This window comes from Acinonyx jubatus, chromosome E3 (genome assembly GCF_027475565.1).
Source record: "Acinonyx jubatus isolate Ajub_Pintada_27869175 chromosome E3, VMU_Ajub_asm_v1.0, whole genome shotgun sequence".
Taxonomy (NCBI): domain Eukaryota; kingdom Metazoa; phylum Chordata; class Mammalia; order Carnivora; family Felidae; genus Acinonyx; species Acinonyx jubatus.
The window spans coordinates 4390970-4404794 of NC_069398.1; the positions used below are offsets into that span (position 1 = coordinate 4390970).

The 13825-nt window shown below is 53.0% G+C and overlaps 1 protein-coding gene and 1 long non-coding RNA gene across 3 annotated transcripts in view; one reads left to right on the top strand and one right to left on the bottom strand.

Moving 5' to 3' along the window:
• Positions 1-13825, bottom strand: part of EMP2 (epithelial membrane protein 2) — a 33045-nt gene that overhangs the window by 9739 nt on the left and 9481 nt on the right. The gene's annotated exons all lie outside the window — the stretch shown is intronic.
• On the top strand, positions 162-5986 carry LOC113594861 (uncharacterized). The gene is made up of 2 exons (XR_003415319.2): positions 162-3195; positions 5077-5986. It is a non-coding gene; the product is annotated as an uncharacterized LOC113594861 (long non-coding RNA).

Sequence of the window (13825 nt, forward strand, 5' to 3'; positions counted from 1 at the left end):
TCTCTCTCTCTCAAAAATAAATAAACATTAAAAAGTTAAAAAAAAAAAAAAAAAAAAACCCAGCTCTTCTCTCATCTTTCCTTCCCTGTATAGACTTAAGTCTGGCATGAGGAGCTGATCCGTGTTGCATCCAAATGCCAAATATCGCTTGTGGAGGAAGACGGGTGAGGACAGATTAAAATCGCTAATCAGAAAAGCACGCACCTCTTCAAAGCAGCACACTATGGGCGCTGGGGCAGGAACGAGTGGCTCTATGTGTGCCAAAATGCTGTTCCCTGATCCCCCACCCACCAGGCAATGGTGGGAATGCCCTGGGAGGCTCACAGCTCCCAGGAAGCTAGAGGTCTGGAGGAAGCTGGAGGTATTCATGATCACAGCAATGGTGCTTAACAGAGCCAAAGTGATCCCAACGCGAACATATTTCCTAACGATCTGACCATTTATAAAATTAATCCCCAAACACCCCTCCTCTTAACATCCATCCCTATGTGAACGACATCTAACCACAAAATGGAAACATGGTGGATGGTAGACAGCTGCGACGGATTCATTTTCCTCTGGGCCTGACAGGACTACATTTCCCAGCCTCCTTTGCAGTTAGGTTGGAGCCTTGTGACTAACTCTGGCCAATGGGCTGTAAGCAACCCTGGCGCGCATTTCCCGGCTGAAGAGGAGGTGTGCGTCCTCCCACATCCCTCCCCCATGAAGTGGCCGGGATGGTGCAGCCACCACTCGTTGAAGCCTCACGCTCTGGACAGATACTGTGATTGACGAAGAAGCCTTTGGATGTTAAGCCACTGAGATCTCAGGCTAAACTTTTTACTCTGGCTGGACAGTCTGCATACTCCGCCATAGGAAGCGACAGCAAAGTGAAATTGGAACTCTTGCCGAAGAGCTAGGGTTGTAGCAAGTGGATGAAAGTGACACTGGAGAGCTGCTCAAAAGCACCAAAGGCATTCGTCCCCGGGAGCCTGTCTTTTCTGACCATGCTCTCTCACTCACGGGACTCATCATTCCCTCATGGGGGGCAGAGGCTCGTGGGCTCACACGGGGGGACTCCCCAAGACCTAGGACTCCCTAACAATGAGCCAGGAGCCGCGGCCCCAGAGTTCGGCCTGCGCGGTCCCAGCGGCGATTCTGCGCATCATCGCTCGGGAAGAATCCGTGAACCAGCTCAGAAATTCTTCCAATTCTTGTTAAAAGGACAAATACTCCTTTGTTTACGCCTGCATCATTTTTAGCCGCCATCGTAGGCTGCCTCCAAACAGATGTGTTTCTGACCCTTACCAGAAAGCCAACCTAATCAGGCAGGGCCATAAATGCCAGGGGATAATGGACTTAATATATTATCCAGTTCAGATGACACAAAAGCATATGGACACATAACTAAAACTTTCCAGAAGAGGGGAGAAAGGCTCTAACTCTGGTTTCTCCGAAGTGTGGAATTCAAATGCTATAGGGCATGGCTTGGGTTGATACGTTGATTGATAGGGCATTAAATAACACTGAACCACGAAGAAAGTCCCCACTCCAATCCTTCTGAGTCCACCAAGGAAAAAGAGCCAGTTCGGTGTTAGCCTGTCTCAAACACTTGCCTTTTTTTTTTTTTTTTTACAAAAAGAATAAGCAGAACTTTGGGTAGGTCATAGAGTGTAGCCAGAATTTAAGAATTTAAAAGGTTCTTTTCATAAGTAACACTACTTACAGTAGTAATATGAAATATCCTTTTAAAACAAATTTGAAGTTTTTTTAAAAAAAAAGTTTATTTTGAGAGACAGGGAGAGAGAGAGAGAGAAGCAGAGAGGGAGAAAGAGAGAACCTCAAGCAGGCTCCGCACCATCAGCATGGAGCCTGAGGCAGGGTTTTATCCCATGGGCTGTGAGATGGTGACCTGAGCCCATCCCCAGAGTCAGAAGCTTAACTGACTGAGCCACCCAGGCGCCCCAAAACAAATCTGAAGTTTGAAAAGTGAATCATTTAAGAAAAATATGTAAATAAAAGGACGGGAGGTCTTCAGTGTTAGCAAAAAGCCTGAGGGTGGTTCTAGAACGCCTAATGTCTGGAAGGCACTGCTTTAACACTTGGGAGTGAGTTCGGTTGGAATTCCAGACATTATGAAGGAGCTCCCGCAGAGGAGACGATAGGTTTTTACAAAATGTCTTGAGTCCAGTGTAAGACAAAGATCTAGGGGCAAACAAGGGTGGCTACAGATTGGTTTGAACTGTTAGGTGTCCAGGAAAATTCGGGAATAGAGAAGTAAATGCAACCTACTTAGTGCTCCCCCACGATGATGTCTCGATCTCCCATAAAAGCAAAATGGGACAAAAAGAACTTGTGGACCTGACACACGGCAAGTGACCTCACCACAGGCTTTGGAAGAAACCATTTATAAGTAGGAGAGATCCCAGAAACCTTTAAAGAAGGGCCCTTCACTCCTGCACCTTTACGTCAAGGGTCCCTTTACCACTATCTCTGAGGCCAGGCTCCTACTTCCTCTCCTTCAGGGAACCCCTCTTCCCAGTTTCCTCTGTGTCCTTCCAGAAATAGTTATGTGGGAACACTTATTCCACACTCTTCCGGTTTCCGTGTGGAGGGAGTTGCACCTGGGTGACACTTCCGGCCTCCTGCTCCGCCCCTCACCTGCTCTTCCGCTCCTGATTGGAGGGGGCATCCAGCGCCCACCTTCCGGATTGGTGGAGCTCAGGGCGCGCTGCGCGGTGCTTTGCTCTGCCGCACACCTCCTCCCTACCCAGGGGAGCGGGAGTGTCTGCTCCCCTCGAGCCCCACTTTCCCTTCACCGAAGGGGGAGCCGGGTGTGGAGTCGGGAGCCCATTCTCCAGCCTAGTTTCCCCACCAGTAATCATTCTCTTCGGGCGCGCAGGATTCCACTTCGTCGTTGGCATGGCCGCCTGGTGTTGGACTGTGTGGCTGAAGCCAGTCTGCTCAACTGGTTCCTTGCTGATGGCCATTGAGGTCCTTTCCAGATGTCCTGCTATTGCACGCCGGACTGCCCAGGGATATCCTTACACTTATTTCCTTTTAATATTTTATTTTTAAGCGATCTCTACACCCGGCCTGGGGCTCGCACTCACAACCCTGAGATGCAGGGGTGCAGTCTCCACCAACTGAGCCAGCCGGGCGCCCCCTTACGCTGCTCTCCGCGGAGTCCTAGAAGTGGGGGTGCTGCGTCAAAGGGTACGTGCAGGTAGTGGATTTTACTGTTAATTTTTTTTGCTCAGTTGACCATACTGGACACTTAGTGCTGTGCCATACTCCATCTTCAAAGTTGACCTACTGGACCCACAGCTGTGCAGAGTCCCGTGTGGGCGCAGAAGCCTCGATGCCACGTCTTTGACTTATTACCACCCTTAGTTCCCCGGGGAGTGTAATTCTGGCCAGCACAGACCAGCCTCTGGCATCCCCTGGGCCCTCCCTTCCCAGCGGTGCTCTCCTCGTGACACGCACCCATCTTTCACCCCAGCACGGGGTCTCCGTGCACCCTCTCTGGAGATACTGAAGGACAGACAAACCCCCCGGGGCTGGGGGCTGCATGAAGGCCAGCCCACCAAACCCAAGGTGGCACTGAATTTATCCTTGCCATTCACAGAGATTTATCTTCCCTCCAAAAAATGCCCTACTGAATGCCGATGCCTCTTGCTTTCCCTATTCTTGAGGCCTTCAGTGCTCTAGCGGGCTGGCCTGGTCTCATTTTTCTGGAGGAGAGTTCCCTGGAGGACACCCTCCTTTCTACCCTCAGCTGGCTCTCCTTCGCATTGTCTAGGTCTCAATTCCCACAGCCCATCCTCAGAGAAGCTCCCAGATCACCCCATGAGCACCTACGCCCCCTCTATCTATCCTGTCCCCCGGTTCATTTTCTTCCGAGGACTTTCACAGCCTCAGGGTACCTCATTTTGTTCACTTGTTTATTATCTATCTATCTATTGTCTATCTGTTTATGGCTGTGCCCGGTGCACGGAAAGCTATCTGCTATCGTTTGTAGCTCTAAAAATGCGTAACTATGAATGTTCTCAGAAAACTCAAAGCCCTGGTCGCCCAGAGGCAGGAACCGAGGCCAGGAACGGAGGCCACGGCTTGTTCCGATCCCACAGGGAAGCAGGAGCAAGGTCAGGTCTGGAGGGTGTCCTGGCCCCCACTCCAGGTGCCCTTGTGAGCTCAGTGGGAGACCCCTGGGAGGATGGGAGACAGGTTTCCAATGTCCACAAAGCATTTTCCAGTAGCCTCTGCCAAGTGCCAGCATGGCTTTCACCAGGCAGGAGGGCAGGCCACGGCGCACTTCCCTTTGGTGGATTCTCCAGCCACTGCTCGGGACGCTCCGAAAGGTGGGAGGCTGTATGGGTGAGCTTTTCAAGTCCCAGTCTAGAAATCAAAGTCTTAGCACTTGCAGAACTTCTCAAAAAATATGTTTTGATCTATATAATACAGGTGATGACAAGGAAAAAAAACCACACACACAAAAGATAATAGGATCAAAGGCGTGTGATGAAAAGCCACAGCCTCTGCCCTGCCCTGCTCCCGGTCTCCGGAAGCAATCACTTTTAACCCCTTTCAGCTGTGTTTTTCCCCAGGGTTCCATGTTTCCATATGCACTTCTATTTCCTGATTCACCTACTGTATTTGTTTTTTGGGATTTTTTAAAGATTTTAGTTTTTAAGTAATCTCTGCACCCAACCTGGGGGCTTGAACTCACCGGCCCCGAGATAAGAGTCTTGGGCTCCACGGACCGAGTCAAGCCAGGAGCCTCCCCGCCTGATTCATCTACTGTAAACATCGGCTTCCTGCCCAGGGGAGAGTCTCTTTACCACCGTCGCCCCCCACCTGCCCACTCTCTCCGTCTCCATACAGTCTTGCCATACGCCAATCATCAACCTTGACCTTTTGACCACGTAGCTGTTGTCAACTACAGAGACAAACAGTGTGCTTTGATTGCATTTTTTTTCCCTTGAAGAACCCTTCTTTTCCTTGGCGTTACTAGTTGCCTCTTCCACCCCTCGGGGGGCTCTGTCTGTTGTCTTTAGTTCTCGCCAAATGTTTACCATTCCGAGTCTTATATTGCAGAACACTGTTACAGTTACGAGCCCGTGGTGAGACGTCCCTCGTGGGGTATTCGACCCAGCCAGGCCCTCTCTCCCAGCCCCGGCCTCCTCTGCCCTCTGCCAGCTGCTGTTGCCACATGACAAGAAAGACGGGCATTCTTCAGGGAGGACTAGCGAACTTGCCCCTGACCGCGACAGCGCATAGGAATGCACGCGTGCCCCCAAGACAGGGAGGAGGTCCAGCAGGTCCCGGGGAGAGGGTGCGCCGAGGGGTCACCCACGTGATTCTTCATGATTAAAGGTCGAGCTGCAGTTTACACGGCGTGTCTTGTGTTGGACCTTCATGTCAGCCCTGTGAAGCCGGCAGGGCAAGGTATCATTATCCCCACTTTACAGATGAAAGACTGAGGCTCACAAAGGCTGCAGGTGATTTGCCAAAGTTGGGCAGAGCTGGGACTCCAACCCCCTATTTTCCACCTTGGGCTCCAGGACATTTTCTGCTGCCCTCCTCCCCGCTCACGTGGTTAGGGCCTAATGGAAATCACACAGCAGCCTAGTTAACATCAGGTGACAGGGCTCAGGAAGCGTCAAGCCATCCCTGCATCCTTGACCTTTAGTGGGACTTCCTTCAATCTTTGCAGCAGACGGGCGGAATCTGGGGAGGCAGCATGTCTCTGCATAGGCCCATGAGCTACGGCTGGGATAGGACGGGGCTTATTAGAGAGGGTCTGATTAAGAAATACGTTCTAGGGGCGCCTGGGTGGCTCAGTCAGTTCAGCGTCTGACTCTTGATTTCAGCTCAGGTCACAAACCCAAGGTCATGGGATCGAGCCCCACCTTGGGCTCAGCACTGACAGTGTGGAGCCTGCTTGGGATTCTCTCTCCCTGTCTCTCTGCTCCTCCCCTGTGTGCTTGCTCTCTCTCTCTCTCTCTCTCTCAAAATAAATAAATAAAACTTAAAAAAAAAAAACCAGAAATACACTTTAGGGGCGCCTGGATGGCTCAGTTGGTTAAGCGTCCGACTTCGGCTCAGGTCATGATCTCGCCATTCCTCAGTTCCAGCCCTGTGTGGGGCTCTGTGGTGACAGCTTGGAGCCTGGAGCCTGCTTTGGATTCTAGGTCTCCGTCTCTCTCTGCCCCTCCCCCACTCATGCTCTGTCCCTCTCTCTCCCAAAAATAAACATAAAAAAAAAAAGTGTTTCTGGCATTTTTGATCCTATTGGCTCACTCACTGGCCCCACTGAATCGAACGCTGTCTTTATTGATCTACTTGGAGACTGGTCTGGATTTTGGATAAGGCTTCTCGTTGATCACTAAAAACACTCACCCAGACACTACACGGACTCAGTCCTGTTTTCAAAATGTATCCCAATGCACCCCCTTTCCACCCAGAAACTCAGGTGGGTCCCACAGACACTCTACAGCCTTGATTTTGGTGCACAGTAGGAACCACGCTAAAGTATCTCCAGATTGACGGCCTAAATGCTCTCTGTGCTATAAAATACCCACCAAAATAATCACATAAAATAACAGACAACCCAGGGTATTAGAACTGCAGAGTCAAAAGAATTATTTGCAAGAGAAAGAATCAGTAACCGGGGTAGGAAGAGCAGCAAATGGCTTTCGGGGGCGCCAGCATCCTCCGGGCGTCAGAACCAGAGCCAGTGTGGGGGAGGGGGCGGGCTATGGAGATTCCGGGCACACGAAGGAGGATTGGCGGCTCAGGGAGTTTTAAGTTCTGATGGCCGACGGGATGAGGGACGGCGCTCCCAGAAATGCCCAGCCAGACCTCAGACAACAAACAGGACACACCGAGGACTGGTAGCTCCTCACTGGCTCTTTAGTAGAAATGCTGTCCTGCTTTTGCCTTGGTCGGATGTTTGCTTGAAGTGTGTGTGTGTGTGTGTTCACGCACTGCACGTCTAACCCTGGGTGGGGACAAAGTCCTGCTGGTGACTCACTGGCCCTCCCTCTGCCAGAAGCACCATTTGGCTTGCTGCTGATGCTGGGACATCACCATAAGGCCTTACAGGTGAAAAGAAGGTTAAGGTCCCTCCTCTCCTCCCCTTCCTAGAGAGACACCCCCACCCCCACCCCTGCAGCCCCTAAAAGGAAGTGGCTTTGGCATGTGCTCCCTTACGTGCCGGGGAGCAAGAGAGAGAGCCGGCCAGCTTCCCGTGGGGACAGGGCGCGCTGCTGAGACGACCACTCAGCCCACCCCCGGAGTCCTTCCTACAATTTAAACCAAGGCCTGTTCTCAGCCTGAGTTGGCGCCGTTCCAGGAACTGTGGGCAGGAGGTCAGCCCTGAGGTGTGGAGCTTTTCAAAACAGACCTGGGCTGCTTGGCGTCTGGAGGTCCGGGGCGGGGGGGGGGGGGGGGGGTGGGGGTGGGGGGGGGTGGGGGGGGGTTCCCTCGGCCCCGAAGCGCTCCACCCACAGCCCGGGCTGGACAGGCCCAGGACGCTCTGGGCACTGAACCCCGGGGGACGCTGTGCCGTCACAGGGGCTCCGAGGCCCGCGCCGGAGCTGGCGGGCCGGCTGGCTGGAGCCCAGGCCCCTCCCAGCACCCGCGGCACTCAGAGGGGATGGTGGCTTTGGCCTCCATTTGCAGGAAGGCAGAGGTCAGCTCGGCCTCCCGCCCTGGTATCTGGACACCAGCCACACTGGAATATCCAGGCGTCCGAGATGCCCTGACGCTGGCAGAAGCCCCTTTGCCCTGGGCGGCCCGGCTTTGCTCTCACCGCGGCTGGGGCTTCCGGGCACGGAGCCAGCACTGGGCTTGGGGCAGACACGGCCACACACAGGACACGGGGATTCGGCGGTGCTCCAGGGAGGAAGCCGCCGAGGACGATCCTGCCTGCGCAGGCCTGAGTCTCTCAGTCCGACGTCAACAATGGTGGCAGGCGACATTCGGTGCCTACCGTGTGCTAGGCACTGTTCTGGGCTCTCACTCATTTGTCACAAAACACCATGACGTAGGTGCTACAATTAGCCTCCTTTTAGAGGCGAAGGAAAGGCTCAGAGAAGTGAAGCGACGTCCCCAGGGTCACACAGCCAGTAAAGGCTGGGTCTGGGACTTGAACCCAGGCAACCCAGCACTAGAGAAACTACAACGTTGCCCACCCTAAATCTGAATTTCCTTTTCCTTTTGTCAGGGAGGTGACAGCCCCGTCACACGGATGGGCAAGGGCTAGGATCCCCTTTGCTGGCTAGAAGTCAAAATGAGAGGATTTGTTCATACCATCAAATTAGCAGGTGGCAGAAGCAGGCTCAGAGTCTAGCCTACTGCTCACTGCTTTTATTTAGTTGTTTGTTTTTTAAAAAAATTGTTTTAATGTTTATTTATTTTCCAGAGAGAGACAGAGCAAAAGAAGGGGAAGGGGCAGAGAGAGAGGGAGACACAGAATCTGAAACAGGCTCCAGGCTCTGAGCTCTCAGGACAGAGCCCGACACGGGACTCGAACTCCAACACTTAACTGACTGAGCCACCCAGGCGTCCCCTGCTCCTGAGTAAATGAGCGTTTACTGAGCGCCCCCCATAAACCAGGCCCTGGTGATACACAAATGAGTAAGGCAGGAAGTGAGGAAGACTGGTTTTTTTTTTACTTTTTTTTTTAATGTTTATTTTTTGAAAGAGAGACAGCGACAGAGCATGAGCAGGGGAGGGGCAGAGAGAGGGAGACACAGAATCCGAAGCAGGCTCTAGGCTCCGAGCTGTCAGCACAGAGCGCAACGCGGGGCTCGAACTCGCGAACTGCGAGATCATGACCTGAGCCCAAGTCGGACGCTTAAGGGACTGAGCCACCCAGGCGCCCCTTAAGGAGGAAAGTACCAAGATATGCCTCTGGAAGTCAGAGGGTGGGTTAGAAGCAGGCCAAGGGCTGACACCTTTGGGGTAGATCCCTGGTAGGGAACAAGGGTCTGTACCAAGGCAGCAACAGGCCAGTGAGCACCAGCTGAGGCTGGAGGCACCAGCGAGAACTTCTCAGAAGCAGAGTCACCAAGCCTGGCACCGGCTGAGGGGTTGGGGGCCCCCAGCTTGAGCATGCTGATGCACGCGGGTCAGAGCGGGAGGAGCACGTTTGTAGGGCGAGGGCAATGGCCCAGCACGTTTAGCCAAGTCTGGGAACGATGTGGACACGTGGCCGGGCAGTGGGAATACGGGTGGGACCTTCACTCAGGAGAGAACAGGAGCACCTAGCAGAACCCACCGGTGTGGTGGGTGGGCAGGTGGGACACGGAGCCCACGTGGAGAAAGCACTGGGCCAGGAGAGGGGACGGAGGAGGAGGGGGTGGTGAGCACAGGGTGGGGAGAAAACCAAGAACGGACGGTGGGACCCAGAAACAAGCTGAGAGAGGAGACCTTAGAAAAGAAGGCGTCCGGGTGCCTGGGTGGCTCAGTCGGTTAAGCGTCCGACTTCAGCTCAGGTCATGACCTCGCGGTTCATGGGTTCGATCCCCGTGTCGGGCTCTGTGCTGATGGCTCAGAGCCTGGAGCCTGCTTCGGATTCTCTGTCTCCCTCTCTCTCTGCCCCTTCCCTGCTCATGCTCTTGCTCTCTCTCAAAAATAAAATAGACGTTAAAAAAAAGACAGGCAAACTTGCTGAGGACAATCTTAGTGACGTACATTACAGCCCTTCTTTATCTTTCTCCCACGGCACCTGCCGCAGCCTGATGCCACAATGCACCTGATTACCTGGGCGTTCTCGCTCTCCTCCGTGACGGCGTCAGGGACCCTCTGTGTGGTGCAGACGGCCCTCCCAGCACTTAGAACAGTGCCTGCTTTGTCAATGGTGCTCAGTAAATAGGTACGGAGGGAATGACTGAACGAGACAGAGTTCAAGGAGCTGAACAGCTAAGAAAAAGAAACGGACCTAGACTTTTCTTTTCAAGTTTGCTAACAGAAGGAAGAAGAAATATTTATCAAGGGCCTGGAGCCCCTTCCCAAAGATAAAACTCCAGGCCTAGATGGCTTCCTTCGTGAATTCTGCCAAACACTCAAGAAAGGATAACACCGACCGAATGAAACCAAAGAAGAGGGAACCCGCCCCCCCCACCTCCGACATCCCCCCCCCCCCGACACACACACTCATCCTTGGAGGCCTGAATTACCCCGATTCCAAAACCAGGCAAGACATCACAAGAATATAAAAAGGCAAACCAACATCCCTCATGTTCAGAAGCACACACGATTTTAACAAAATTTTTGCAACTCGTCTCCTCCCTTTAAGAGGTGGAATCTATTTCCCCACCCACTGAACCCTGGCTGCCCCTGTGATTTCTTCTATCAAGAAAAGGCAGTGGAAGGGACGCAGTGCCAGTGCGGAGCGGGGCCTCCCGAGACCTCACGCACTTCCTCTCTCTCTCTCTGCTCAGCTACCACATGAACAAGCTGGAGGGCAGGAGACTGCACGGGGCAGAGATCAGCCTTTCCGGCAAAGACCACGCTCGACCAGCCAGCCCCCAGCTGACCCACCAGCTGACCACAGACCCAAGAGAGCGCCCAGCCGAGCCCAGCCCACACCACCCACCTGCAGAATCAGGAACTAAACCCGGTACAATCTTGGATTGCGAGGCACGTGTTCGGCGAGTGTTCCGCAAGACAAGCAAACATTTCTAATAAATTTCAACTTGATAAACGAGCCAACGTTCCCGAAATTCACCTTGGTACGCGAGCGCTTTGGACGACAAGCACGTTTCCGCAACGATCTGCGCTCGTGAAGCGAGGTTTCCCCGTGAACAGTTTCCGTTTTATGCCACTACGTTTCATAGTGGTTTGTTACACAGCAGAAGCTAACTGCTACATTGGAAACACTGCTTTATCAGATTCGGTCCTCAAGGGGCAGAGACAATGTCTCGCTCATCATATCCCCAGAGCTCAAGGTTGCCCGTGGCTCGGGCAGCTTTCACAGAAGTCCTAGTAACTGTCATTCTGCCCATGACTGCTGCCTGAGCCCCTCAATTAAAGATCTCACCGCCGGCTGCTGGCATCCAAGGAGCTCCTTGGCATTATGCCACCCAGCAGACCCACACCCCAGCCCAGAGAGGGCTGCTGGTGCCCCTGCAGGCATGCAGCATGTCAGCGTGGCAGGGAGGTGGAACCGGATTAGGCAGCCGGGGCCGAAGCCGGCATCAGATTCGGGGCGTCACCCCATCCTCACAGCCATTAGGCTGGGGACGTTTTTGCCTTCACAGAACACTCTGTACTAGTGACTTTCAAGTAATCCCCGGGAGATCGGAGGCATTCACGTTAACAGCCCGTCACCTTTCCTAAGTGACAAGAGCTGGCATTTCTTTTTTTTTTTTTTTAATTTTTTTTTCAACGTTTATTTATTTTTGGGACAGAGAGAGACAGAGCATGAACAGGGGAGGGACAGAGAGAGAGGGAGACACAGAATCGGAAACAGGCTCCAGGCTCTGAGCCATCAGCCCAGAGCCCGACGCGGGGCTCGAAGTCACAGACCGCGAGATCGTGACCTGGCTGAAGTTGGACGCTTAACCGACTGCGCCACCCAGGCGCCCCAAGAGCTGGCATTTCTGTATACGCATTGTGCCGCCAAGTCAGGGACCAGGAATCACTTCCTACAACGTAGCCTGGCCGAGGAGCCCCCAGACCAGGAAAGCCGGGCCCGCACCTCCAAGGGAGTTAACACGGGGAGGTGGATGGAGGGGAGAAGATGAACAGGAGGTAACGGGGGGAAAATATGCAAGAAAACAGCGCCAGACTGACTGGACTGGAGCCTAGCAGTGTAACCCCTCTGTGCCTCAGTTTCCCCACTGGTAAAACGGGGATGACGATGGCACACCTACCTTCTAGGACTTCTAGGAGATACTACACCACGAGTGCTTAGAGCAGCGGCTGGGACGCACGCCAGCAACCACGACCATTATCATGGTCAAGGAGCTTCTCAGAACCACCGCCCCCAGGCCAGCCCTTCCCACAGAGCCAGGGTGCTCTCGTCCTGTCCACTGCCACCACTCTCCGGTGGGACCCTCCACATGGAAATCAACCACTCGCACGGTCTCCTGGGGGGGGAAAGAAGTCAAAAATGGCAACGGGCAGCTCAGGGAACGTGGAGCATGAGGGGCTGTTTCGGGCACCGGCCCCACTATGCTTACGTCGCTTTCCCCTGGGTACCACCTTCGGAATTTCAGGTGGGTCCCGTCATTCCCTTGGTACTAGTGAGTTCCTCACTTTCTAAGCTTACATCTTTATAAAAAAATTTTTTTAATGTGTATTTATTTCTGAGACAACGCGAGAGACAGAGTGCAGGCAGCAGAGGGCAGAGGGAGACACAGAATCTGAAGTGGGCTCCAGGCTCCGAGCTGTCAGCCCAGAGCCCGACGCAGGGCTCGAATCCACGAACTGTGAGATCATGACCTGAGCCGAAGTTGGCCGCTCCACCGACTGAGCCACTCAGGCGCCCCTAAGCTTACATCTTTATAAAAGGAAGCCTTGTACCAGGACTCAAATGGAAAGTCTGCGTTGCCTGCCATTAACCAAGGGTGTTGGGAAAAAGAAATACAATGGAAACAAAACAATGTTACTAGATGCCAGCTAGAAACCGGGCCGCTGAAAGCCAGGTCCCAAGCCAAATTGCTGTCTCCTTGCTGAAACAGGATGTCACAAGTGTTTGGGAAGTTTGAAGGCATATTGGCACAAAACTGAGACTTTCTCCTTGGAAGGCTGGAAGGGAATGATTTAAAAGGGATTCTGTTTTACATAATGCTATGTGCCTTGCCTCCCCTAAAGCAGCTGTGATCCTTAGCTGTGTCAACTTGGTTGAGCCACCGTATTTCTGTGAGGGTGTTTTGGGGTGTAATTAACATTTACATTGGTGGGCTTCGAGAAGAGCAGATTATCCTCTCTAATGTGGGTGGGCCTCATCCAATCAGGCAAAGGCATGACTGGAACAAGGCTGACCTTCTCCAAGCAAGAAGGAATTCAGCCAGTAGACGGCCTTCGGACTTGAACTACATCATCTCCTTTCCCTGGGTCTCCAGCCCGCCAGCCCACCCTGCAGACTTTGGACCCACCAGCCTCCATAACTACGTAAGCCAATTCCTTAAAATAAATCTCTCTCTATATATACACATCCTGTTGGTTCTGCTTCTTGGAGAACTCTAACCCAGCATCTCTCCATTGGGGTTCCCAGCCCATACAGATTCGCTAACTTGAGAGCTGGCAAGTCATGCCCCTTAACTGGGCGGCTGGGGGGGGGGGGGGGTGGGGACAAACGACAGGAAGAGATTCCCTCTGTGAAACACTCAAGACCAGTGATTATCGGGCCCTACATTCCAGAACAAGGTTTTCCCAACTTCCATTGCCATCACCTTCTCGAGTGCCACTCTGGGAATCGACTTCATCCTGGTCTTTAAATAAACCCACTCGCTAACAGAAATACACGTATTTTTAAAAGAAATCTTCTGGCTCCCTGGCAGTGGAAAATCAGCATCACTTGCTACAAATAGAGATTGATTGTGAAAACAAACGCCCCCCCACCCCCGCCAAAGTCCCCGAGTTCTGGCTCAGTGCTGTTGTCTGTCCGAGGACTACTCCGAAGACGCGCACCGTCTGAAGAAGGAAAGCGAAGTTGGAGAGGCATGAAACGTGTCAGCGCCAACTAAGATTTTTCCCTCGATGGAATCAGGATTGTTGAAAGAGGATCGAAAAGGGAACCACCTCTCCCAGAGTGATTTCGCGCCATTTAACGTGTCCAGCGCCTTCGAAAGTCACTGCAGCGTCGTGCAGAAAACAGCACCTTGCACTG